The 27,822-nt window shown below is 45.5% G+C and overlaps 1 protein-coding gene across 2 annotated transcripts in view; it reads left to right on the forward strand.

The window, feature by feature from the left end:
* The first annotated feature begins 347 nt into the window (after positions 1-347).
* LOC124027273 (disks large-associated protein 4-like) overlaps positions 348-27,822 on the forward strand; it is a 223,263-nt gene continuing 195,788 nt past the window's right edge. For both annotated transcript variants that reach the window (XM_046339736.1, XM_046339742.1), the window contains exon 1: positions 348-661. The gene's annotated coding sequence lies outside the window, so the exon portion shown is untranslated. The remainder of the gene's footprint in view (positions 662-27,822) is intronic.

Genomic DNA, 27,822 nt, shown 5'->3' on the forward strand with positions numbered 1-27,822 from the left:
TCATGAGTTTAGTTCAACTGTCACACTCCGTGAGAACCCAAAATGTTATTTCTTGCAAATTCATTCATAATCCTCAAACCTCATGCAAATCACCGATCAAAGCAACCTGCTTCAGTGCTTTCCATGGTACTGAGCTCTCTCTCTCTCTCTCTCTCTCTCTCTCTCTCTCTCTCTCTCTCTCTCTCTCTCTCTCTCTCTCTCTCTCTCTCTCTCTCTCTCTCTCTCTCTCTCTCTAACTCCCCCCCCCCCTCTCTCTCGGTTTCCCAAGTGGCATGAGAGCGTTGCAGCATCTCTGCCTCGCCTGCCTGCCTGGCCTCACAGAGCCCCTGTCTCGGCAGTCTCCCTAATGCAAACGTATATGAACTGCTCAGTAATGGGGATCGCTGTGAACCTGGGCGCTTGCATTTCCTCTAAACGGAGAGAGACGGACGAATAACAGACTCGACATCGGTAAAGTGTGCTATTTAAAAACTGGAGCACTGCGTTCGTTTATAATATTTGTGTTTATAACCGTTTTTATTTATTCTCAAAACGTTGCTGCCGGTCTTCAAAATATAGCCCGATTAGGAAGTTCTCGTCAATAAAAGCAGGATAATCGCACATCAAGTCTAGTTCAATCTTTCTCCAGACCGATTGAATAGCCGATTCGAGGACTCCGAAGGTAAGATTTAAAAAACGGATTAATGAATTGTGTTATGATGTTTACATGGGCGTTTGTAGTTTAGGCTAATAAACTAAATAAATAACCAAACCCATGGCACAGGACATACATGTTTATATGTGTCAAGAACGCCAGTTATAATGTTATTCAGCGACTGCATAAGTGGTTGGCATCAATTTATTTCTACTGTAGTCGATGGTGGTTTTAATCATAGTTTTTTATATATATATATATTTGTGCATTAGGCTACAGGAATGAATTGATGCTGGTTGGCAGGCGATTTTTTAAAAACTGGTTTATTTCAGCCGCTTGTGTGGCATGACATGTAGGCCAAGTCGTTTTGTCCATTAACAGAGCTTTTGGAGATTGATTTAAAGCAATAACCTCACTATTCAATTGAACAAATAATATTAGTAGCCTAATAATGTTGAACATAGAGGATTTTCCTTTGGCGAAAGAGGGGGCTTTGAGGAAGAAATTGAGAAATAGAGAAAGAAAAAGTGTCGTATTAGGAATTCTTGGAGATATATTTCTCCATGTTGTTGAGCCAAGTCAAAAGCAGGTTTGGTTTCTTTGAAGGTAAGAAGAGACGCAAAACTAAATATCAACATTGACCCTTACAGTAGCCTAGTCCGTGGTTTTTGACTTGGCCTACGTGTTGTTTTGCACACCTTGGAGAAAATGCCGCTTTGCACTATTTGGATGAAACCAACCACTTTTCAGAAAGCTTAGACGTTAAAAATAGAGCGTACCGCTCACTGGGTTGTCATGTGGCAGTGATGTGACTCTTGTTAACATTGCGTGTCTGCGTCCAACACCTTTGAGTCGGCTTTGGGCTAGAGCACCATAATGTCCAACTACTTTGAAGTTTGACGCTATCTTGTATTGCCTTATTATATGTATTTGTCAGTGACAGAGAATGGTAGTAGCCACCGATTCTCCCACCCTCAGAGTATGAGGATCTGGTGGGGATGTAGAGTTGTTGACATGCTGCAGGAGGAATATTGATGGTCCAATATTGGCAAGTAATATGTTTTGATGATATGGTAACAACTGCAGACTGCTGATTCTTATGACTACATTCTTATCATACTATGACGAAATGGTCAGCAGCTCTACTTCAGCGTTGGCGAGAAATTAGCTATTGAACTTCACATGGACCTATTGAACACTTGGAACCTGCCAGGAAACAACCCCCTCGTCCTTACCTTAGAGCTTAGACCCTACCAACTTAATAAACATTATTTCCACGTGAACTGACGTGAAATAGACATTGAACTGACATCTGTGCCCAACGGGTAGTTGCTTCATGTTGATCTGAACTAGAATTCTACATATAAGCAATATTGGAGCTCCTACCTGCCGTCTGATAGGGGATATGGAATTGTTGCATATTACTTATGCCTATCCAGTTTAGATCTACAAAGTGCCTATGGGCAGAGGCAGGGCTTGTAGGCCTTGGCCTAGGGGTTGTTTCTGAAAGGGAGCAATGATGACTCGTCTTACTAGAAATTATGACCATGTCCTCGCTCTGGTGAAGACTAATTATAGAGTCATTTATACTACGAGCCAAAATGAGTCACTGCATGTAATTCACAGTGACAGACACACCACGTGCTGGGCCAAAGATAGACCGTTAATCAAAATAAATCAATAGCATTTTCCCGCACCATTTATTTATATGTTGTCCATAATGGCTAGTCGACTTCGGCAACTCTCCCTTTACTGTGAGGTTGTCATGAGGATAAGAGTTACGTTTTGCCCTGAAAGGTAAGTGCGCCATAATGTGCCAGACTACAGTATTAGGTAAATGTGTCTTCAATGCCATCAAATTAACATCAGGTTTAGCGCCCTTTGAACAGTTTTTTTTGTGTGACCTCAATAGCATGGCCTAACTGCATTAGTGTCCTCAATTTGTTTGAGTTAGAAAAAATGGGGGGAAAGAGAAGAGCTGCCAGGGTATGGGCGTTCGCAGCCAGTTTGGAGTCCCTCTCCTCTCTCGTTTTCACATTCTCTCACTCACTCTCATTTTCACGCTCTCACCCTCTTTCTCTTTAGCTCATATGCACTTACTCATGTCATGTTCGCCAGTTTCTCTCATCTTCCACACACACACGCAAGCACACACACACACACACGCATACACACACACACACACACACACACACACACAGATGGATACACACACACACGCACGCACACACACACACACACACACACACACAGATGGATACACACACACACACACACACACACACACACACACACACACACACACACACACACACACACACACACACACACACAGATGGATACACACACACACACACACACACACAGATGGATACACACACACACACAGATGGATACACACACACACACACATACACACACACACACACACACAGATGGATACACACACACACAGATGGATACACACACACACACAGATGGATAGAGCCCTGTTTTAAAATACTTATTTTAAGCTGTTGATTGTTGATGTTTATATCACACTAATTCTTTGTATGTGAATTCAGCCCCTAAGTGTTTAAAATGTTTGTTTATGTATGGCCTGTCTCAAACCCATATACAACTCCAGTAGTTTTACAGTAATCTACGTAATGCTACGTAATACCTAATACTACGTCAAAATGAAACTGATATCTAATTTCTCCTAACCCCAGGAGTTTTCAGTTTAGTTTATTTTATTTTTACAGGGACAGTGCACATTAATCAACGTTTCAGTAAAAGTGCCGGTTTTAGCCAGCCGGCTAATTTTCAACCGCAGTCCCTGGGCAGGTTATTAAAAACAATTACAATATAGACAATAGCACCATAGAACAAGCAAGACATAGCAACATAGGACAAGCAAGACATAGCATACAGACAGAGCAACATAGAACAAAAAGCAGCAAAACAAAATTCATAAAAGCAACAAAGTGTTTCCACACCTCACAAGCTACAGACAACAGACAACATGGAAAGCGGCAACACACAGCTAGGGACCATGTTCACAAATCTGATTGACCTTTATTTAGCCAGGTCTTCAAGCATTTTGTGAAAGTGTGATATGTGATGCAGTTATGTGTGTCTGATGGCAGTGTATTCCAGACATGGGAAGCTCTCACAGAGAATGCAGATTTACTAAAGGTGCTTTTCCTTAGGGGAACTATACAGTCACCTCTCATGGCAGACCTTGTGGATCTGCTGCCATATGTCTGGGTTTTCTGTTTAACCAAAATATTGAGTGGAGGGGAAGCCAGGCCATTTAGGATCTTGAATACAAGACATGCGTCGGTGTATTGCACAAGATTTTCCCAACTCAAGAGCTCATGCTTTCTAAGGATGTGACAATGATGATGGCTATTGGGCTTCCTATCAAGCACTTTGAGAGCCTGTTTGTAGACAGACTGAATAGGTTTTAATGTTGTACAGCAAGCTTGGGCCCAACTAGTCAAGCAGTATGTTAAGTGGTATACAAAGGGTAAGTCATTGCTATTTAGTCTATTTGCGCATAGAGGCTGGGTTAACAGGATAATATAATATAATATTATGGCAGGGGTAGGACAAGCATTATGTATAGCCAACACTGTAATGAATATCTGCAGAGATGAAGGTGTGCACTCCAGTTCTCAGACGGACCGCTAGATTACACCATGTTACATCAACGAGAAAAATGAGAATTCTGAGAATGAGAGAAAAACAAATACGAAGAAAATTCAGGGCTTCCACTCCCCCAAGATAGCTTTAGCAAAGATTCTCAGCCTTTTCTTGTGAGCTGGTAGATTCCGAAAGCATCTTTATTGACTTTGGGTGCATCCATTGCAAAGCTATGGTTGTGAATGAGTTATTATGGCTGTCTGACAAGAGAAGGAAACGAGAGAAAGAATGTGGATGTCATTGTATTGACTTCCCGGGCTGAGGTATGGGGAGAGAGGGGGAAGCAAGCACAGGAGAACGCACACACGAATACTCTACAGCATCAGTGGGTATGCTTTGAAGTTTAAGCTTCCACAAACAGACAAAGTAGCAGCTGTCATCCCTCTCTGCTTTGGTGCTTAACATAGGCCTAGTATCTGGAAAGACAAAAAGGCAAACCTCACAATCATATCAACATGTGTGCTTTGTTTTGGTGTAAAATCTCCTTTCAGCAAAGCTATAACCTATAAGGAACATAGCTTTGTTTTGTTTGCCTTCAAACTAGGCCCTGCAAGGGTGATTCATTTTTCCTTGATTAAGAGCAAAAACAGTCGCAGGACTTTAAATGACCTTCTTCAGCTTTCACGTCTCTGGTATTGTCAAAAGTGTGAATAATTTAGTCTGTGAAAATGTCAAACAGCTCCTCTCCGTATGCCAGAAGATGTTTGGGTTTTTAAAAGTCAGCGACAGACATTACAGCACTGACAGAGGGCTCTGTTAGAAACAGCTAGCTCAGATTCTAATTAGACAGTGGCAATGCAACAGGGATCAACAAAGACTATTGAAAATTAAGTGGATGTGGATGTTGCACAGCGATAGTTTATAATGAACAGAAATAATCAGCAGTCTGATAACTACAAGAGGACACTGATTGCCAGGAAGGCAAATGTGAATTTCATTGAGCTTTTGCCTAAACGTTGTAGTTAGCTGTCATTGAATATCTTGTTGGTGATAGAGCATTTCATTCATGTGATGGCAAGAAAATGTATATTGTACCCTTAAAATGATCACTGTCGTTGTAACTTTTCTTCATTTTCAAGGGCTGTTCTTTTCAAACTATTTTCAATGCTTTGGAGAAATAGCATTGTAGGCCATCTTCTCAAGGTCTGTCTTCATGTGAAATAGACTTTGTTACGGTACACTTAGAAAAAAGGGTTCCAAAAGGGTTCTCCGACTGTCCCTGTAGGAGAACCCTTTGTGGTTCCTGGTAAAACCCTTTTGAGTTTCATGTGGAACCCTTTCTGGAAAGGGTTCTGCAAGGAACCCAAAAGGGTTCTACCTGGAACCAAAAGGGCTTTACCTGGAACCAAAAAGGGTTCTTCAAAGGGTTCTCCTATGGAGACAGCCGAATAACCTTTTTACGTTCTAGATAGCCCCTGTTTTTATAGACGTGTAGCATGAAGTACTTTAAAGGCCTTTCATTGTGTGTGGACATCTAATGCACATAGACACATACAGATATGACATGAACAGGTAGACTGTCTGTCTGCCTCTGCAGTGCACAGCTCTGGTCCTTGAGAGCCAAAGTCCTGCAAAATGTTTGTCCTTGCCTTAGGAACTTAATTTATCCCTGAGAAACCAGGTGAGTAGACTAGCCAAACCAGTATAGCATCCAACGATCAAACAACTGAAAACCAGCAGGTCTCCAGAACTGATAACCAGCAGAACTGCAGAACTGAAACCCATCAGGACTGCAGAACTGAAACCCATCAGGACTGCAGAACTGATAACCACCAGGACTGCAGAACTGAAAACCAGTAGGACTGCAGAACTGAAAACCAGTAGGACTGCAGAACTGAAAACCAGCAGGACTGCAGAACTGAAAACCAGCAGGACTGCAGAACTGAAAACCAGCAGGACTGCAGAACTGAAAACCACCAGGACTGCAGAACTGAAAACCACCAGGACTGCAGAACTGAAAACCAGTAGGACTGCAGAACTGAAAACCAGCAGGACTGCAGAACTGAAAACCAGCAGGACTGCAGAACTGAAAACCACCAGGACTGCAGAACTGAAAACCAGTAGGACTGCAGAACTGAAAACCACCAGGACTGCAGAACTGTAAACCAGTAGGACTGCAGAACTGAAAACCACCAGGACTGCAGAACTGAAAACCACCAGGACTGCAGAACTGAAAACCACCAGGACTGCAGAACTGAAAACCAGTAGGACTGCAGAACTGAAAACCAGTAGGACTGCAGAACTGAAAACCAGTAGGACTGCAGAACTGAAAACTAGCAGGACTGCAGAACTGAAAACCAGCAGGACTGCAGACCTGAAAACCAGCAGGACTGCAGAACTGAAAACCAGTAGGACTGCAGAACTGAAAACCAGTAGGACTGCAGAACTGAAAACCAGCAGGACTGCAGAACTGAAAACCAGCAGGACTGCAGAACTGAAAACCAGTAGGACTGCAGAACTGAAAACCAGTAGGACTGCAGAACTGAAAACCAGCAGGACTGCAGAACTGAAAACCAGCAGGACTGCAGAACTGAAAACCACCAGGACTGCAGAACAGAAAACCAACAGGACTGCAGAACTGAAAACCAGTAGGACTGCAGAACTGAAAACCACCAGGACTGCAGAACTGAAAACCACCAGGACTGCAGAACTGAAAACCAGCAGGACTGCAGAACTGAAAACCAGTAGGACTGCAGAACTGAAAACTAGCCGGACTGCAGAACTGAAAACCAGTAGGACTGCAGAACTGAAAACCACCAGGACTGCAGAACTGAAAACCACCAGGACTGCAGAACTGAAAACCAGTAGGACTGCAGAACTGAAAACCACCAGGACTGCAGAACTGAAAACCACCAGGACTGCAGAACTGAAAACCACCAGGACTGCAGAACTGAAAACCAGCAGGACTGCAGAACTGAAAACCAGTAGGACTGCAGAACTGAAAACTAGCCGGACTGCAGAACTGAAAACCAGTAGGACTGCAGAACTGAAAACCACCAGGACTGCAGAACTGAAAACCACCAGGACTGCAGAACTGAAAACCAGTAGGACTGCAGAACTGAAAACCACCAGGACTGCAGAACTGAAAACCACCAGGACTGCAGAACTGAAAACCACCAGGACTGCAGAACTGAAAACCAGCAGGACTGCAGAACTGAAAACCAGTAGGACTGCAGAACTGAAAACTAGCCGGACTGCAGAACTGAAAACCAGTAGGACTGCAGAACTGAAAACCACCAGGACTGCAGAACTGAAAACCACCAGGACTGCAGAACTGCAAACCAGCAGGACTGCAGAACTGAAAACCAGTAGGACTGCAGAACTGAAAACCAGTAGGACTGCAGAACTGAAAACTAGCCGGACTGCAGAACTGAAAACCAGCAGGACTGCAGAACTGAAAACCAGCAGGACTGCAGAACTGAAAACCAGTAGGACTGCAGAACTGAAAACCAGCAGGACTGCAGAACTGAAAACCACCAGGACTGCAGAACTGAAAACCACCAGGACTGCAGAACTGAAAACCACCAGGACTGCAGAACTGAAAACCAGCAGGACTGCAGAACTGAAAACCAGTAGGACTGCAGAACTGAAAACCAGCAGGACTGCAGAACTGAAAACCACCAGGACTGCAGAACTGAAAACCACCAGGACTGCAGAACTGAAAACCACCAGGACTGCAGAACTGAAAACCAGTAGGACTGCGGAACTGAAAACTAGCCGGACTGCAGAACACAAGTGGTGGGGTTGTGCACCCCTGCCTCGTTCCTCTGGGGTTCTTTCCCAAACTCATTAAATTGGACTGCAGTCCCGTTGTCTCTTCTCCGACCTTCTCCCACTCTGAGTCTTCTCCTGAGTTTCAGTGGTATTGAAATGTGGGGCCGGAATGGGAAGAATTAGTAAGAGATTCTTAACATCAATAAAGTACTCCCCACTCATCCCAACCCGAAGCAATACGCCTCTAATTAAAATGTCCGTCTTCCCCAAGCTGCTTAGTCATGAGCTGCTTAGTCACGGTCACTAAGGCTTCAAGTAACCTGCCAGGCAGCCGCGAGCCACCCTTCTCGGGGAAACAAGACTGGCATGATGCCCAAACTCATGGCATGGCAGGGGTTAGTCTATGTCGCTCTGCTGATGCAGTTGTTATTCTACACACAGCAAGTACAGGTTTCAGGTTGAAGCGGTGCAAGCGAGCGATAAGGCTGTGTTGCCGCTAACTGCTGTTTGAAAGTGTGGACAGGGGTTGGTGTTACGTTTTAGTTATATATGCAGGTGTTTTCATACTGTTAGACTTGTTAAACTCTGTGTGAGTTCTTGTTGTTTTGGATTTTTCAGGATTATTAGCCAGAGGCAGTGAAGAGAGACAGGAAAGTAAGGAGGAGAGATGGCGTGCTAGAAAGGCAGTGGCATTAACTGCTAGACCACCACAGGTCACATACTTCATGTGAGTTAATGTATCATATGTATTGCGTGAACTATACAAGACTGTGAAAATGGTTACATGGAGGGTAACCAATACTATTCAATTATATTCTCTCTGTACATAATATAGTAATTGCTGCTAATATGATTCATACACTACATAAACTGACACTGGCTTTAAGCTGTGTTTTATCCCCCCCACAATTCTATGGTTTATTCTCAACGGAAAGCTAACATTAAAAAAAGGCAATTGTTCAGTATTCCAACTCTCTGCTAATGACTGTATGCGTTATGCTTCAACGCCCACCTTAGGTCTAACAACCGTCTGTTGCCTCCAGAGAAATGTCTCTGAAATTGAAGGTCCACTTTGCTTAGCCTTATACATGACTCCAATTGATTTTTCAATAGAGATGGTGATTTCACCATGGATCAACATCCTATCACACAATATTATAATCAGCCAACAGAAAATATGTATCCTGTAACATGCTGTATCTCTAGGACCTCCCATCCCCATTTGGTCCATTTGGTCCTAACCCCATGATGAGAAGCCTCAGTCTGCATCTGTACTGACCTGGGTTCAACTACTTTTATTTATTTTTTGTGTGTGTGAATTTTACCCCTTTTTCTCCCCAATTTTGTGGTATCCAATTGTTTTTTAGTAGCTACTATCTTGTCTCATCGCTACAACTCCCGTACGGGCTCGGGAGAGATGAAGGTTGAAAGTCATGCATCCTCCGATACACAACCCAACCAAGCCGCACTGCTTCTTTACACAGCGCCATCCAACCCGGAAGCCAGCCGCACCAATGTGTCGGAGGAAACACAGTGCACCTGGCAACCTTGGTTAGCGCGCACTGTGCCCGGCCCGCCACAGGAACCCCTGCTCCACCCGGGAGGCCTGGGTTCAACTACTTTAAGTGTTTGCACTAGCCTGCCCTGCAGTGCCAGATGGGTGGGGTTTGGCAGTCTTGCCACTATTCTATTGGTGCCATTGCACCAGGCAAGCTTAATCAATCCCAGCTAAAGTATTTGAAATAATTTCAAATAGTACCACACAGAGTGGGATCCATTCACTTCAATTTAATTGACAGGCCAGCCTAATAGAACATGTATGAAAATAACCACGCTGATCTATAATTGATGAGGGCCAAAAGAGTGTGAAATAGTTTTTGCTCTGTGTTTGCGTGTGTGCGTGTGTGCGTGTGTGCGTGTGTGCGTGTGTGTGTGTGTGTGTGTGTGTGTGTGTGTGTGTGTGTGTGTGTGTGTGTGTGTGTGTGTGTGTGTGTGTGTGTGTGTGTGTGTGTGTGTGTGTGTGTGTGTGTGTGTGTGTGTGTGTGTGTGTGTGTGTGTGTGTGTGTGTGCGCTGTGTGCGCTGTGTGTATGAGTCTGTGTGCGTGTGCGTGTGGGAGAAGGAGGAGGAAGCCGGTGGGACTGGATGTGATGGAGGCAGTGCTACAGTATGTATGTGTTACACAGGATGATTGCTTGGGCTATAGAGCCTATCAGATCCCCAATCATTGACAGCTCAGCAGAGACTTTTGCAACTGGCCTATTCAACATTTCCTAACGTGTCCTAATGTCCACACTAGCATTAGTATGTGTAGCAGATGAGGAGAGCAGCTTCAGGAGGGAGGTCAAGTGTGTTTGCGTGGGGGGAGCCTGAGGCTTTCTAAGCTTAGAGTATTGACTGGATTCAAAGGGAAGTAGGTGTATTGTAATCAAGGTCGAGAGAATGTTCACCTGAAAGCTTTGTGAAGAGAGTGAACATTGAACACAGCATAGCGGACCTTCTTCCATCCCTCCCTCGCTCCGTCCGTCCCGCCCTCTTTCCTTCCTTCCTTCCTTCCCTCCCTCCCTCCCTCCCTCCCTCCCTCCCTCCCTCCCTCCCTCCCTCCCTCCCTCCCTCCCTCCCTCCCTCCCTCCCTCCCTCCCTCCCTCCCTCCCTCCCTCCCTCCCTAGATTGAGAATAATTTTTGGAGGTTCGACAATGGCCTCTTTAACTCAGAGCAGTGACAAATAGAGACACCAGAGATAGAGAGAAAGTGAATAAGAGAGAGAGAGAGAGAGCGATACAGAGGGAGGTACTGATGAAAGGGGGAGAGATAGGCAGAGTGAGGCAGACAGAGAGGAAGAACAAACACCTCTCGCTCTCTTCCGATTGCTCATTTGTCCCCACTTCACCCCGTCAATACAACACCCGTAGAATCCATTTTCACAAGTCACTGTGCCACATCACCCCCATACAAGATAGGCTACGGTAATGTGGGCATTTCCTTCTAAAGCCTATCTGTTCCCTGTTGGCACTCTCTCCAACTCTCTCCTTCTGTTTTTCTACCTCCCTCTCATATTCTGATCTCTTTCTCACTACATCCCGCACTCTCTCCCCATACCTAAGACCTCTCTCTGAATGGCCTCAATCAAACCGCTTGCCTTCCTAGTCTGAATGATAGCCTAGCCGCTAGCCAGCCAGCCGGCCTGTTTCTGGCACTCTCTCTAATGGAGATAAAATGGCCGTCTCTCGACAGATGCATCTCTGTGAGTTGCTGGTCGAGCTGCCGGCCGCTCAATCATAACAGTGAACCTGGGAACTGCAGTAAGTAAAGGTCTTTGTCTTGTGTTTTCATGATAGAATGTGTTATGGTGTCAAAGGTGAGACAGGTGAGATATACTGTTATGTAGGTCTAATGTGCAGCCTGCTTATTGGATAACTCCAGGGAGGTAGTGGTAAAAAAGGATGGGAACATTTATTGCCAGTAAAGATAAACATTATCAGTAGCACTAACGGTAGTACTAATTTAGCATAATAGTGCATAAATTGTTACTCACAGGAATTTTCAAGTGTTTGTCAACTGTACATCCCCTGGTTAAATCAGTAATGGAAAAAACATGGAATTCTTAACAGAGCATTAGCTCAAGTCCGAGGACACAGGTATCTATCCCTCTCGTAAGGAGATTAAATAATTGTTGGAGAATTAGACCGAGACCTTCTTGCTTCTCAATTTACTAAAAGGCTTCATTGTAAGACGTGTTCCCTGGTGTGTATCTGGATAAGAAATGAAATTAAAGAGATGTGCTCTGCTTTACTTGTTCCTCTGTCGTCTATGTTCAATCCAGTTGTTATGTGAACACTGGCACGGTAGTCATCTCTCCCCATTGAGGTGAACAGAATCAATTTAACCAACGGTGTCTGTGACTAGAATACTGTATTCTGACTTCGGATTAGGCTGTTGAGCATATGAGATGGAGTCGTCAAAGCTCGTTTCTGACTCTCAATTATTGTGTTGCAGCCTTACAGTCAAGGGCCCTATAAGGAATGCATAGCATAGCATAGCATAGCATAGCATAGCATAGCATAGCATAGCATAGCATAGCATTACAGTTCACAATACCTTTGAATTCATGCTTATTACATGATTACGTTATAATTATGAATTCATTATCTCTGCATTTAGTTGTACAGTAATGAAATTATTTTGGGTTTCCTGTTTGACAGTCCAAGAGCATGCCTACTTTACTGTTTTGTGTGTGACGTTCAGACCTGGGTTCAAATACTATTTGAAACCATTTCAAATACTATATCTGTGCTTGAATGAGCTTGTCTGGGTTAATGGAACCACTCAGAATAGTCAAAATACTGCAAACTCCGCCCATACAGCATTTCAGGAACATTAAGTAAACGCTCAATGTAGATTTTAAATACTATTTGAACCCAGGTCTGTTAGTGTGACATTGTCCTTCCCGTGTTTTCCAGTGGAGCGGACACATTGTGTGTCCCTTCTAAGCTCTGTGTAGGATAAGCCCTGTAATTGCTTTGTTGTTGAAGATAGGTAGCTATAGAGCAATTCCCCAGCACAAATTGCATATTAACTTTGACGTCATGCACCCAGAGAACAATAAAAACAATGTGGCACAATTAATAGCTTCACACCACTGAAGAAAACACAAGAGGAAAGAAATGAACACCTTGTCATGACTAGGTTTTCCATATTGTCTTGTACTGCACAGATTCCATGTGTATTTTCACTGTGTGTTTTTGTTGCTTTGATCAGCCTGTCACCACAGGCTTAATTCAGATTCAAATTTTACCAGATGAAAGTTTATTCTGGAGCTTCAAAGATTGAAGGTCTGTGTGTGTGTGTGTGTGTGTGTGTGTGTGTGTGTGTGTGTGTGTGTGTGTGTGTGTGTGTGTGTGTGTGTGTGTGTGTGTGTGTGTGTGTGTGTGTGTGTGTGTGTGTGTGTGTGTGTGTGTGTGTGTGTGTGTGTGTGTGTGTGTGTGTCCTGGATCGAGCAAGTGGGTAAGATCCTTATTGTCGGAGTCCTCTGTGGTGCTCTAAGATTCATTAATGGCTCCTATCACTGAAAGAAGTTTACACAAAGCAGCGGGATATCCCCACACAGACAGAGAGACAGAGGGGGAAAGAGAGAGAAATATAGAGATAGAGAGGTGGGAAGAGAGAGAGAGAGAGAGAGAGAGAGAGAGAGAGAGAGAGAGAGAGAGAGAGAGAGAGAGAGAGAGAGAGAGAGAGAGAGAGAGAGAGACGGAAAGACAGACAGAGAGAGAGAGAGAGAGAGAGAGAGAGAGAGAGAGAGAGAGAGAGAGAGAGAGAGAGAGAGAGAGAGAGAGAGAGAGAGAGAGAGAGAGAGAGAGAGAGAGAGAAATAATGGTGTTCCAAAAAAGGTCCAGTCGCCAGGAACACAAATACAAATTCCATCTAGACACTGTTGCCCTAGAGCACACAAACTATACATACCTTGGCCTAAACATCAGCACCACAGGTAACTTCCACAAAGCTGTGAATGATCTGAGAGACAAGGCAAGAAGGGCATTCTATGCCATCAACAGGAACATAAAATTCAACATACCAATTAGGATCTGGCTAAAAATACTTGAATCAGTCATAGAGCCCATTGCCCTTTATGGTTGTGAGGTCTGGGGTCCGCTCACCAACCGAGATTTCACAAAATGGGACAAACACCAAATTGAGACTGCATGCAGAATTCTGCAAAAAATATCCTCAGTGTACAACGTAGAACACCAAATAATGCATGCAGATCTGAATTCGGCCGATACCCACTAATTATCCAAATCCAGAAAAGAGCCGTTAAATTCTACAACCACCTAAAAGGAAGCGATTCCCTAACCTTCCATAACAAAGCCATCACCTACAGAGAGATGAACCTGGAGAAGAGTCCCCTAAGCAAGCTGGTCCTGGGGCTCTGTTCACAAATACAAACACACCCACATTACACAGATCCACAAAGAATTTGAAAACAAACCCAATTTTGATAAACTCCCATATCTACTGGGTGAAATTCCACAGTGTGCCATCACAACAGCAAGATGTGTGACCTGTTGCCACAAGAAAACACTGTAAATATACATAATATGACATTTGTAATATCTTTATTATTTTGAAACTTCTGTATGTGTAATGTTTACTGTTAATTTTTATTGTTTATTTCACTTTTGTATATTATCTACCTCACTTGCTTTGGCAATGTTAACACATGTTTCCCATGCCAATAAAGCCACTTTAATTGAATTGAATTGAGAACGAGAGAGAAGGAGAGTCCGCCAGGTTCAGAAGGTAGCTCAGGAAAACAATGAGCAGTAATGCACAAGCTTTGAGTATGCCAGAGAGCTCAGGGAGGGCACCCGATGATAGTGCATGGCGTAAATAGGTATTTCTTAGGGGCCTTGCTTTTGATCTGTCACGACAGAGACAATTTGTTTTTCACTTTGTATGCTGGTGTTCAGTTGCTCCTTTGTGTCATATCGCCTTTTATTATTGTTATGTATTTTTTTACCAGCGTACAATTTGTCATTTCAGATGATTTGACCTTTTTATCTGCAGTACGTTTGACGTGTTAAAAACGTGTTTTTCTCAGCACATTTTGTTTTTCAAATAGCTCTCTTCTCTTAGTGTTGTCGTATTACTGTGGGTGTTACAGCAGAAATCGCCATATGATGTCTTTGACACCTTTAATAACATAAAGTTACAGAACAACTTCATAAATCTCTTGGAACGGAACGTAATGCTTCAGATGACATTCTGTTCTGGCACCACCGAGGAACGACTTCATCTGGAACGCCACGTTTGACACAGTAACAATATAGGAATATGCAGTGCATTATGGGTGATGGTGACTTTTATTAGTCATTTCTGTTTTGGTCCTCAGACTGTTATAAATGCTCAAGAAACGCTTTATGACTGAGAATCAGACACTGGTTTAGTTTGGACCATGGCCACCAGCAGTATACCCAGCTAACAAATGTTGGTTCACTGAATGTAGTGGGAAGGTTATTTGTCATTAAACCAAACCGTAACACTCTATCATCCCCCCCCACCCACACCTCCTGTTTTGGGCCCTGGTCAAAAGTAGTGCACTACATAGGGAATAGGGTGCCATTTGGGACATGTTTTTCTTATCACTGTGGCGGGTGTCTGAAACAACCTAATTACTCACTGTAGAGTCTGAGATTGCAAACTCCTCCATTTCCATATTTTCTATGTTTGCTGCACTATCTGCACTATTCAAAGTGCAGAATAAAAGCACTATTCAAAGTGCAGAATAAAAGCACAGTTTGTGAGCGTATAAGAACTCGTACTGTGATCTTTGAAAAATGCTTTGATCACTTGGATGCTTTCATTTCATTTCATTTTTGCTAATGCATTCTCTTTGTTTTGTGTGCAGCGCTGTGTGAGGTCAAATTAAATCAAAACCACTGGTGTAGACTTTACAGTGAAATGCTGGCTTAAGAACCTTTCCCAAAGATGCAGAGTTTAAAAATAATAATGAAAAATTGAATAGTAGCTAACACGAGGAATGAAATAAAATACAGAAGAATGGAGCTATATACAGGGAGTGCCAGTACCAAAGCAATGTGCAGAGGGAAGAGGTACACTACATAACCAAAAGTATGTAGACACCTGCTTGTTGAACATCTCACTCCAAAATCATGGGCATTAATATGGAGTCGGTCCCCCCTTTGCTGCTACAACAGCCTCCACTCTTCTGGGGAGGCTTTCCACTAGATGTTCCACTACTTGCTTCCATTGAGTCTTAATAGCATTAGTGAGGTCGAGCACTGATGTTGGGCGATTAGGCCTGTCTTGCAGTTGGCGTTCCAATTCATCCCAAAGGTGTTCGATGGGGTTGAGATCAGGGCTCTTTTCAGGCCAGTCAAGTTCTTCCACACTGATCTCGATAAACTATTTCTGTATGGACCTCGCTTTGTGCACGGGGTCATGCTGAAACAGGAAAGTACCTTCACCAAACTGTTGCCACAAAGTTGGAAGCACAGAATCATCTAGAATGTAATTTTATACTGTAGCATTAAGATTTCCCTCCACTGGAAATAAGGGGCCTAACCTGAACTATGAAACAGCCCCAGACCATTATTCCTCCAAAATGTACAGTTGGCACTATGCATTGGGTCAGGTAGCATTCTCCTGGCATCCGCTAAACCCAGATTAGTCCGTTGGACTGCCAGAGGATGAAGCAGGATTCAGAGAACAGAGGATGCTTTGCGCACAGTGATCTTAGGCTTGTTTGCGGCTGCTCAGCCATGGGAACCCATTTCATGCAGCTCCCGACGAACAGTTCATGTGCTGACATTGCTCCCAGAGGCAGTTTGGAACTCGGTAGTGAGTGTTTTCAACAGAGGACAGACACACAAAGCTGTGATGCAGCCAGTCAAGATGCTCTCGATGGTGCAACTGTAGAACATTTTGAGTATCTGAGCCAAATCTTTTCAGCCTCCTGAGGGGGATGAGGCGCTGCCGTGCCCTCTTCACGACTGTGTGGGTGTGTATGGACCATGTTAAGTCCTTAGTGATGTGGACACCAAAGAACTTGATGCTTTCGACAGCCCTGTCGATGTGGATGGGGGCGTTCTTTCCCTTCTTTCTCCTATAGTCCACAATCAGCTCCTTGGTTTTACTGACGTTGAGGGAGAGGTTGTTGTCATGGCACCACAATGCTAAGTCTCTGACCTCCTTCCTGTAGGCTGACTTCACGCCATCAGTGTTCAGGCCTACCACTGTTGTGTCGTCAGCAAACTTAATGATAGTGTTGGAGTCATGCGTGGTCACGCAGTCTTGAGTGAACAGGGAGTACAGGAGGGGACTAAGCACACACCCTTCAGGGGCCCCCGTCAGGAAGTTCAGGATCCAGTTGCAGAGGGAGGTGTTCAGTCCCAGGTTCCCTAGTTTGGTGATGAGCTTGAAGGGGACTATGGTGTTGAATGCTGAGTTGTAGTCTAATAACAACATTCTCATATCGTTATTTCCCCTCTTGTCCAAGTGGGAGAGGGCAGAGTGAAGTGCAATTAAGATTGCGTCATCTGTTGGGGCGGTATACAAACTGGAGTGGGACTAGTGTGTCTGGGATGATGGTGTTGATGTGTGTCATTACCAGCCTTTAAAAGCACTTCATAATTACAGATGTGAGTACTACAGGGCGATAGTCATGTAAGCAGGTTATCTTGGAGCTCTTGGGAACAGGGACAATGGTGGTCATCTTGAAGCATGTTGGGATTACAGACTGGAACATGGAGAGAATGAACATGTCTGTGAAGAGGCCCTTGAAGAGGGAAATGACTATGGTGGAGTGGGGTCCACATTAGGGGGGTGGGGTACTGTCACACTCTGACCATTATTTGAGTTGTTTGTTTCTATGTTTTGTTTGGTCAGGGTGTGATATGAGTGGGCATTCTATGTTGTATGTCTAGTTTGTCTGTTTCTATGTGTTTTTGCCTGATATGGTTCTCAATCAGAGGCAGGTGTTTGTCGTTGTCTCTGATTGGGAACCATATTTAGGTAGCCTGATTTGTATTGTGGGGTGTGGGTTGTGGTTATTTTTCCTGTTTCCAGTGTTCCTTTGTTCACGTTACAGGACTTTTTCGGCTTTGTTCATTTAGTCAGTTTATTGTTTTGTTCGTTGTTTAAGTTTTCAATTAAAATGGATTATCATCACGCGGCATATTGGTCCGATCCTTGCTCGTCCTCCTCAGACGAAGAGGAGGAGTTCCATGGCAGAATAACCTACAATGGACCAAGCAGTGTGGTAACGGCCAGCAGCAGCAGCGGCAAAGAACGCAGGACTCATGGACTTGGGAGGAGATTCTAGACGGCGAAGGACCCGGGGCACAGGCAGGGGAATATCGCCGTCCCAAAGCAGAGCTGGAGGCAGCGAAAGCAGAGAGGCGCTGGTATGAGGAGGCAGCGCGGCAGCACGGCTAGAAGCACGAGAGGTAGCCCCAAAAATGTCTTGGGGGGGGCACAAGGGGAGTGTGGTGAAGCCAGGTAGGAGACCTGCGCCAACTTCCGGTGCATACCGGAGAGAGAGAGGGACCTGCGGTGGAGCATACAGTCTCCCCAGTGCGTGTGCATAGCCCGGTACATTCCAGCTCCTCGTATCGGCCGGGCTAGAGTGGGCATCGAGCCAGGTGCCATGAAGCCGGCTTTACGAATCTGGTTTCCAGTGCGTCTCCTCGGGCCGGCGTACATGGCACCAGCCTTATGCATGGTGTTCCTGGTTCGCCAGCACAGCCCAGTGCGGGCTATTCCACCTCGCCACACTGGCCTGGCTACCGGGAGCATTCAACCAGGTAAGGTTGGGCAGGCTCGGTGCTCAAGAGCTCCAGTGCGCCTGCACGGTCCGGTCTATCCAGTGCTACCTCCACGCACCAGCCCTCCGGTGGCCGCCCCCCGCACCAGGCTGTCTCTCCGTCTCATCCCTACAGGTGCTCCCGCCTGTCCAGCGCTGCCAGAGCCTTCCTCCTGCCCAGCGCCGCCAGAGTCTCCCGTCTGTCCTGAGCCGCCAGAGTCTCCCGTCTGTCCTGAGCCGCCAGAGTCTCCCGTCTGTCCTGAGCCGCCAGAGTCTCCCGTCTCTCCTGAGCCGCCAGAGTCTCCAGTCTGTCCTGAGCCGCCAGAGTCTCCCGTCTGTCCTGAGCCGCCAGAGTCTCCCGTCTGTCCTGAGCCGCCAGAGTCTCCCGTCTGTCCTGAGCCGCCAGAGTCTCCCGTCTGTCCTGAGCCGTCAGAGCCGCCAGTCTGTCCTGAGCCGTCAGTCAGGAGCTGCCAGAGCCGTCAGTCAGCCAGGAGCTGCCAGAGCCGTCAGCCAGCCAGGAGCGTTGTCAATGAATCTGTGAATTGGGAGCTTTAACAGTTGGGAGCCTTCTTGTTCTATATTATGCTTCATTAGGACATCAAGAGATACGCAGAGAAGATTCCCCTAACATCTGATTCAGGGTCAGTATGGTGAAGGTCAGTATTGGGGGTTGGGTAATCTGATCCTAGATCTGTGGTTTGGAGCCACTTCTATTTCTACCTCAAGCCTCACCAGATACAAAGATGTCCAAAGTCAGCCTGTAACATCACATACCATACTAACTAATGGTCAAACCTTAACCGTGCACTTGTCTGTGGGTAGTAGAGCAACCAAACTATAGTACGACTAAGCAAATTCTTTCCCAGAGCCGGATTTCTATTTCCATTGCCAGGTAATACAATCTGTGTCTTTCAAGGCAAAATATCAAGTCAAATTTCCCTGTCTTCGTTTATAGCTCAGCATAAACCTGAGTCCCCTGGGTACAGGGCCCATCCATGTCAGTCAAATCGTAGCATCTTCCTGATTAACTTTCCTCATCCAATCACACGACCCTTATAGCTTATATTTGAGGAGAACAGTATCATTGTTGTTTGGAAATTTCAGTGAATAATGTTTTTATATTTGATTGGGGTTTGACAGATTTATGATAGCTTTGAACGGCACCTCAATGTCAGGGATCGTCTGAGTGAGTTTGTGATGTATGTTGATCCCTCACGGATTATCGATGAGTAAATAAACAGAGAAATAGCTCTGTTATTCTCTTAAAGGCTTGCAAAAATCATTTTCTCCCTAGATTAGCTATAGGTTCGGATAGAATGGGATTTATTGTGAGGTAATAATGGGAAAATGGAATTGTGTCCATTTAATCTGCAGTAAACGTTTGGTTAGGGGCTGAGATTTGAAGGTCACAGTAACATTGTTATGCTGGTGAATGAGGACCCAAAAGCGACTTAGCGAAAACAGAGTCTTTATTCCAGTAAATGGCAAAAGTAATAATCCTGGAACACTAAAGAAGAAAACAAAACAGGAAAAAACTTAAATCCACTCGTAGTAACGAGGATAGACTGGAGACTCGACCATTGACTGCAGGTTGCTTCGGGAAGGCACCGACCGTAGCAGACTAAGACACCTGCTCACACGCAGCATCTGAAGGAGACAAGACACGACAGGGCGAGACAAGGACACAGCACAGCGAACATCATACAAGGATCCGACAAGGACAGAAACGGAAAACAAGGGGAGAAATAGGGACTCTAATCAGAGGACAAAATAGGGGACAGGTGTGAAAAGACTAAATGAGTGAGTTAGGAGAATGAGGAACAGCTGGGAGCAGGAACGGAACGATAGAGAGAAGAGAGAGAGGGAGGGGGAGAGAGAGGGATAGAAAAAGGGAACGAACCTAATAAGACCAGCAGGGGGAAACGAACAGAAGGGAAAGCACAAGGACAAGACAATCTATGACAAAACATGACAGTACCCCTCCACTCACCGAGCGCCTCCTGGCGCACTCGAGGAGGAATCCTGGCGGCAACGGAGGAAATCATCAATCAGCGAACGGTCCAGCACGTCCCGAGATGGAACCCAACTCCTCTCCTCAGGACCGTAACCCTCCCAATCCACTAAGTACTGGTGACCACGTCCCCGAGAACGCATGTCCATGATCCTACGTACCTTGTAAATAGGTGCGCCCTCGACAAGGACGGGGGGGGAGGGAAGACGAACGGGGGTGCGAAGAAAGGGCTTGACACAGGAGACATGGAAGACAGGATGGACGCGACGAAGATGTCGCGGAAGAAACAGTCGCACAGCGACAGGATTGACGACCTGGGAGACACGGAACGGACCAATGAACCGCGGAGTCAACTTACGAGAAGCTGTCGTAAGGGGAAGGTTACGAGTGGAAAGCCACACTCTCTGGCCGCGACAATACCTAGGACTCTTAATCCTACGTTTATTGGCGGCTCTCACAGTCTGCGCCCTGTAACGGCAAAGTGCAGACCTCACCCTCCTCCAGGTGCGCTCACAACGTTGGACAAACGCCTGAGCGGAGGGAACGCTGGACTCGGCGAGCTGGGACGAGAACAGAGGAGGCTGGTAACCCAGACTACTCTGAAACGGAGATAGCCCGGTAGCAGACGAAGGAAGCGAGTTGTGAGCGTATTCTGCCCAGGGGAGCTGTTCTGCCCAAGACGCAGGGTTTCTAAAAGAAAGGCTGCGTAGTATGCGACCAATCGTCTGATTGGCCCTTTCTGCTTGACCGTTAGACTGGGGATGAAAACCGGAAGAGAGACTGACGGAAGCACCAATCAAACGACAGAACTCCCTCCAAAACTGTGACGTGAATTGCGGACCTCTGTCTGAAACGGCGTCTAACGGGAGGCCATGAATTCTGAACACATTCTCGATGATGATTTGTGCCGTCTCCTTAGCGGAAGGAAGCTTAGTGAGGGGAATGAAATGTGCCGCCTTAGAGAACCTATCGACAACCGTAAGAATCACAGTCTTCCCCGCAGACGAAGGCAGACCGGTAATGAAGTCTAAGGCGATGTGAGACCATGGTCGAGAAGGAATGGGAAGCGGTCTGAGACGACCGGCAGGAGGAGAGTTACCTGACTTAGTCTGCGCGCAGTCCGAACAAGCAGCCACGAAACGGCGCGTGTCACGCTCCTGAGTAGGCCACCAAAAGCGCTGCCGAATAGAAGCAAGTGTACCTCGAACGCCGGGATGGCCAGCTAACTTGGCAGAGTGAGCCCACTGAAGAACAGCCAGACGAGTAGAAACAGGAACGAAAAGAAGGTTACTAGGACAAGCGCGCGGCGACGCAGTGTGAGTGAGTGCTTGCTTAACCTGTCTCTCAATTCCCCAGACTGTCAACCCGACAACACGCCCATAAGGAAGAATCCCCTCGGGATCGGTAGAAGCCACAGAAGAACTAAAGAGACGGGATAAGGCATCAGGCTTGGTGTTCTTATTACCCGGGCGATAAGAAATCACAAACTCGAAACGAGCGAAAAACAACGCCCAACGAGCTTGACGTGCATTAAGTCGTTTGGCAGAACGGATGTACTCAAGGTTCTTATGGTCAGTCCAAACGACAAAAGGAACGGTCGCCCCCTCCAACCACTGTCGCCATTCGCCTAGGGCTAAGCGGATGGCGAGCAGTTCGCTGTTACCCACATCATAGTTGCGTTCCGATGGCGACAGGCGATGAGAAAAATAAGCGCAAGGATGGACCTTATCGTCAGACTGGAAGCGCTGGGATAGAATGGCTCCCACGCCCACCTCTGAAGCGTCAACCTCGACAATGAATTGTTTAGTGACGTCAGGAGTAACGAGGATAGGAGCGGACGTAAAACGCTTCTTGAGGAGATCAAAAGCTCCCTGGGCGGAACCGGACCACTTAAAGCACGTCTTGACAGAAGTAAGAGCTGTGAGAGGGGCAGCAACTTGACCGAAATTACGAATGAAACGCCGATAGAAATTAGCGAAACCTAGAAAGCGCTGCAACTCGACACGTGACCTTGGAACGGGCCAATCACTGACAGCCTGGACCTTAGCGGGATCCATCTGAATGCCTTCAGCGGAAATAACAGAACCGAGAAAAGTGACAGAGGAGACATGAAAGGCGCACTTCTCAGCCTTCACGTAGAGACAATTCTCTAAAAGGCGCTGGAGTACACGTCGAACGTGCTGAACATGAATCTCGAGTGACGGTGAAAAATTCAGGATATCGTCAAGGTAGACAAAAACAAAGATGTTCAGCATGTCTCTCAGTACATCATTAACTAATGCCTGAAAAACAGCTGGAGCATTAGCAAGACCAAACGGCAGAACCCGGTACTCAAAATGCCCTAACGGAGTGTTAAACGCCGTTTTCCACTCGTCCCCCTCTCTGATGCGCACGAGATGGTAAGCATTACGAAGGTCCAACTTAGTAAAGAACCTGGCTCCCTGCAGAATCTCGAAGGCTGATGACATAAGGGGAAGCGGATAACGATTCTTAACCGTTATGTCATTCAGCCCTCGATAATCCACGCAGGGGCGCAGAGTACCGTCCTTCTTCTTAACAAAAAAAAACCCCGCTCCGGCAGGAGAGGAAGAAGGCACTACGGTGCCGGCGTCAAGAGAAACAGACAAATAATCCTCGAGAGCCTTACGTTCGGGAGCCGACAGAGAGTATAGTCTACCCCGAGGGGGAGTGGTCCCCAGAAGGAGATCAATACTACAATCATACGACCGGTGAGGAGGAAGGGAGTTGGCTCTGGACCGACTGAAGACCGTGCGCAGATCATGATATTCCTCCGGCACTCCTGTCAAATCACCAGGTTCCTCCTGAGAAGAGGGGACAGAAGAAACAGGAGGGATAGCAGACATTAAACACTTCACATGACAAGAAACGTTCCAGGATAGGATAGAATTACTAGACCAATTAATAGAAGGATTATGACATACTAGCCAGGGATGACCCAAAACAACAGGTGTAAAAGGTGAATGAAAAATCAAAAAGGAAATAGTCTCACTGTGGTTACCAGATACTGTGAGGGTTAAAGGTAGTGTCTCATATCTGATACTGGGGAGATGACTACCATCTAAGGCGAACATGGGCGTGGGCTTCCCTAACTGTTTGAGAGGAATGTCATGTTTCCGAGCCCATGCTTCGTCCATAAAACAACCCTCAGCCCCAGAGTCTATCAAGGCACTGCATGAAGCAGCCGAACCGGTCCAGCGTAGATGGACCGACATAGTAGTACAGGATCTTGATGGAGAGACCTGAGTAGTAGCGCTCACCAGTAGCCCTCCGCTTACTGATGAGCTCTGGCTTTTACTGGACATGAATTGACAAAATGTCCAGCAAAACCGCAATAGAGGCACAGGCGGTTGGTGATCCTCCGTTCCCTCTCCTTAGTCGAGATGCGAATACCTCCCAGCTGCATGGGCTCAGTCTCTGAGCCGGAGGGAGGAGATGGTTGCGATGCGGAGAGGGGGAACACCGTTAACGCGAGCTCTCTTCCACGAGCTCGGTGACTAAGATCTACCCGTCGTTCTATGCGGATGGCGAGTGCAATCAAAGAGTCCACACTGGAAGGAACCTCCCGGGAGAGAATCTCATCCTTAACCTCTGCGTGGAGTCCCTCCAGAAAACGAGCGAGCAGCGCCGGCTCGTTCCAGTCACTAGAGGCAGCAAGAGTGCGAAACTTTATAGAGTAATCCGTTATGGATCGATCACCTTGACATAGGGAAGCCAGGGCCCTAGAAGCCTCCCTACCAAAAACTGAACGATCAAAAACCCGTATCATCTCCTCTTTAAAGTTCAGGTAATTGTTAGAACAATCAGCCCTTGCCTCCCAGATAGCTGTGCCCCACTCTCGAGCCCGGCCAGTAAGGAGTGAAATGACGTAAGCAATCCGAGCTCTCTCTCTTGAGTATGTGTTGGGTTGGAGAGAGAACACAATATCACACTGGGTGAGAAAGGAGCGGCACTCAGTGGGCTGCCCGGAGTAACATGGTGGGTTATTAACCCTAGGTTCCGGAGACTCGGCAGACCAGGAAGTAGCTGGTGGCACGAGACGAAGACTCTGAAACTGTCCAGAGAGGTCGGAAACCTGAGCGGCCAGGGTCTCAACGGCATGACGAGCAGCAGACAATTCCTGCTCGTGTCTGCCGAGCATAGCTCCCTGGATCTCGACGGCAGTGTTACGAGAATCCGTAATCGCTGGGTCCATTCTTGGTAGGATCCTTATGCTGGTGAATGAGGACCCAAAAGCGACTTAGCGAAAACAGAGTCTTTATTCCAGTAAATGGCAAAAGTAATAATCCTGGAACACTAAAGAAGAAAACAAAACAGGAAAAAACTTAAATCCACTCGTAGTAACGAGGACAGACTGGAGACTCGACCATTGACTGCAGGTTGCTTCGGGAAGGCACCGACCGTAGCAGACTAAGACACCTGCTCACACGCAGCATCTGAAGGAGACAAGACACGACAGGGCGAGACAAGGACACAGCACAGCGAACATCATACAAGGATCCGACAAGGACAGAAACGGAAAACAAGGGGAGAAATAGGGACTCTAATCAGAGGACAAAATAGGGGACAGGTGTGAAAAGACTAAATGAGTGAGTTAGGAGAATGAGGAACAGCTGGGAGCAGGAACGGAACGATAGAGAGAAGAGAGAGAGGGAGGGGGAGAGAGAGGGATAGAAAAAGGGAACGAACCTAATAAGACCAGCAGGGGGAAACGAACAGAAGGGAAAGCACAAGGACAAGACAATCTATGACAAAACATGACAAACATACCTATTTTCTGTAATGGGGAATTGGGAGAGCATCATACTGTAGCTAGGTATGAAAGAGCTGGTATGAAAGAGCTGGTATGAAAGATCTGGTATGTGTGCATGTGCAGTCATTTACATTTGACATTTTAGTAATTTAGCACACACTCTTATCCAGGGGGACTTGCTCAAGGGCACATTGACAGATTTACACATTGCCAGGGTTTCAGACAGCCATACATAACATAACATAACATAACATAACATAACATAACATAACATAACATAACATAATAGAACAGACAGACAGACAGACAGACAGACAGACAGACAGACAGACAGACAGACAGACAGACAGACAGACAGACAGACAGACAGACAGACAGACAGACAGACAGACAGACAGACAGACAGACAGACAGACAGACAGACAGACAGACAGACAGACAGACAGACAGACAGACAGACAGACAGACAGACCACCTCCCTTTGTGAGACATACGTACCATTTGATATACTATCACAGTACACTAAATGCCCCTCTATCACAGTACACTAATCTCCCATCTATCATATTACGCGAATCGCCCCATTCACAGTGTACTTAACACATGATTGTATGAATACATGTTATAATATTATATTACTTGATTATTTGTGCTTGCAAACATACTACATCTCCTAGCCTAGCCATCTATCAAGCCTCATGAAACTGGTTCTGACAGGCAGACAAAGAGAGACAGAGAGTCTGGTGGAGTGAATAGTGCTAAATCACAAGCGTGGAAATTCAATTGATTTCAGAAGAGGAGATAAACATTGAAGCCACAACACCGCTTAGCCTGTGAAACAGCTGGAATTGACTGATTTCTTTGCCTGGGGGTTGTAACACTTGGCACTCACAACCCTCATTGTTGTCCCTGCATTCATGCCTGTGTTTGTGGTGTACCAATAGAAAGAACTATACTTCTGATTACATCTTATGGTGACTAACTTACTATGGCTAACTCCTGATGAAATTGGTCAGAACTCTGCCCAATTGGGTCAGATGGTCTCTCTGTGAACTGGTCAGTATGAAGAGAATCACTTCAGTAAATTGTGTTAAGGTCGATGGTGCTTTCTTCACACACTAGTTTTTTAGAAAGAAACAAGGATCAGACCTCACGTGGTGTAGCTGGCAGGATAATGCCAGAAGCTTCAGAAATGCTCAAAGAAACAGAAGAGAAATATGTGGGAGCAAGACCAGGAGGTGTCAGAGGAAGGCTCCAGCCACCCTGGTAATAGGCTGTTCTCTCTGCTACCGCACCGCAAGCGGTACCGAAGCACCAGGTTTAGGTCCAAAAGGCTTCTTAACAGCTTCTACCCCCAAGCCATAAGACTCTTGAACAGCTAATCAAATGGCTACTCAGACTATTTTTATTTTCCCATTTTTACGCTGCTGCTAATCTCTGCTTATTATCCATGCATAGTCACTTTACCCCTACCTACATGTCCATATTACCTGAATTATCTTGACTAACTGGTGCCCCCAGCACATTGACTCTGTACCAGTACCCCTTAAATACAGCCTTGCTACTGTTATTGTATTGTTGCACCTTAATAATTTGTTATTTTCCTATTTTATTTTAACAAATTTTACTTCAGTTTATTTTAGTATATACTTGCTTAATACATTTTTTTTAAACTGCATTGTTGGTTAAGGGCTTGTATGTAAGCATTTCACTGTCAGGTCTACATCTGTTGTATTAGGCGCATGAGACAAATAACATTTGATTTGTTTTTGTTTTTGCTCCATCCAACCAAGAGCTGTTTCTTACACCAGTGAAGAAATCCCTTGAAGAGGTTATGAGGAATTAGATCTGCTTCGGTTCAAAAACATGTCCGTTAGTCGCTGCTGTATATGTCATCCTGTAAATCGCCTTGAGTGACTGACCATTTATGTGCTTGATTAAATATAGAGTTATATACTTACATACTTATATACTTATATTTGATGCTTCCAATTTTGTATCTTTAATTGAATCATCCAATTTAGGATGTAATATATTGAAATTCATCTTAGAAATGAACTGATCTTCCTGACCTGATATGCAGTAAATATTCTCAGTCCTGCTATTTCTTTATTGGTTAAATTGTTAACTTACACTAATTTATCTTGAAATCACTTATTTGTTAAAGATTTTGGTGCTGTGTTGGGTAGGCTTACGTGGGTTTTAGTCCCAATTGGTCAGAATGAATTTTTGTATAATCTGCATAGTGTAGTTTTATCAAATCTGGATTTGTTATTGTCTTTGTCAAGTTTTGGTCTTGATGTTGTATTTATTACAGGTCTATGAGGTCATGGTCCAAAGGTGTATAAATGTTGATGTGTACTTGGTTCTGTTCATAACTGTTTTATATCGTGCAGTTATGTTCATGTCATGGTCATCACTCATCTTGGTCTCACTCACTCTTGATCTAGTTGATTTAGATTTTGACTCAACCCCTCCATGGTCATCTTTGGGACATTTATGATGGACTGCTTGCTTATCTCCCAGACTTGTGAATGAAAGATGTGGTTACAACCTAAGCCCTCATTACAGAACATCCCTTGTAGGACTGTGAAGGCCACTGAATCCCACTGTGAAAGCCATTGAATCCCACTGTGAAAGCCACCGAATCCCTCTTCTCACCCTGTGATTCATTTAAAATTGAAT

Source organism: Oncorhynchus gorbuscha, linkage group LG03 (assembly GCF_021184085.1).
Source record: "Oncorhynchus gorbuscha isolate QuinsamMale2020 ecotype Even-year linkage group LG03, OgorEven_v1.0, whole genome shotgun sequence".
NCBI lineage: Eukaryota > Metazoa > Chordata > Actinopteri > Salmoniformes > Salmonidae > Oncorhynchus > Oncorhynchus gorbuscha.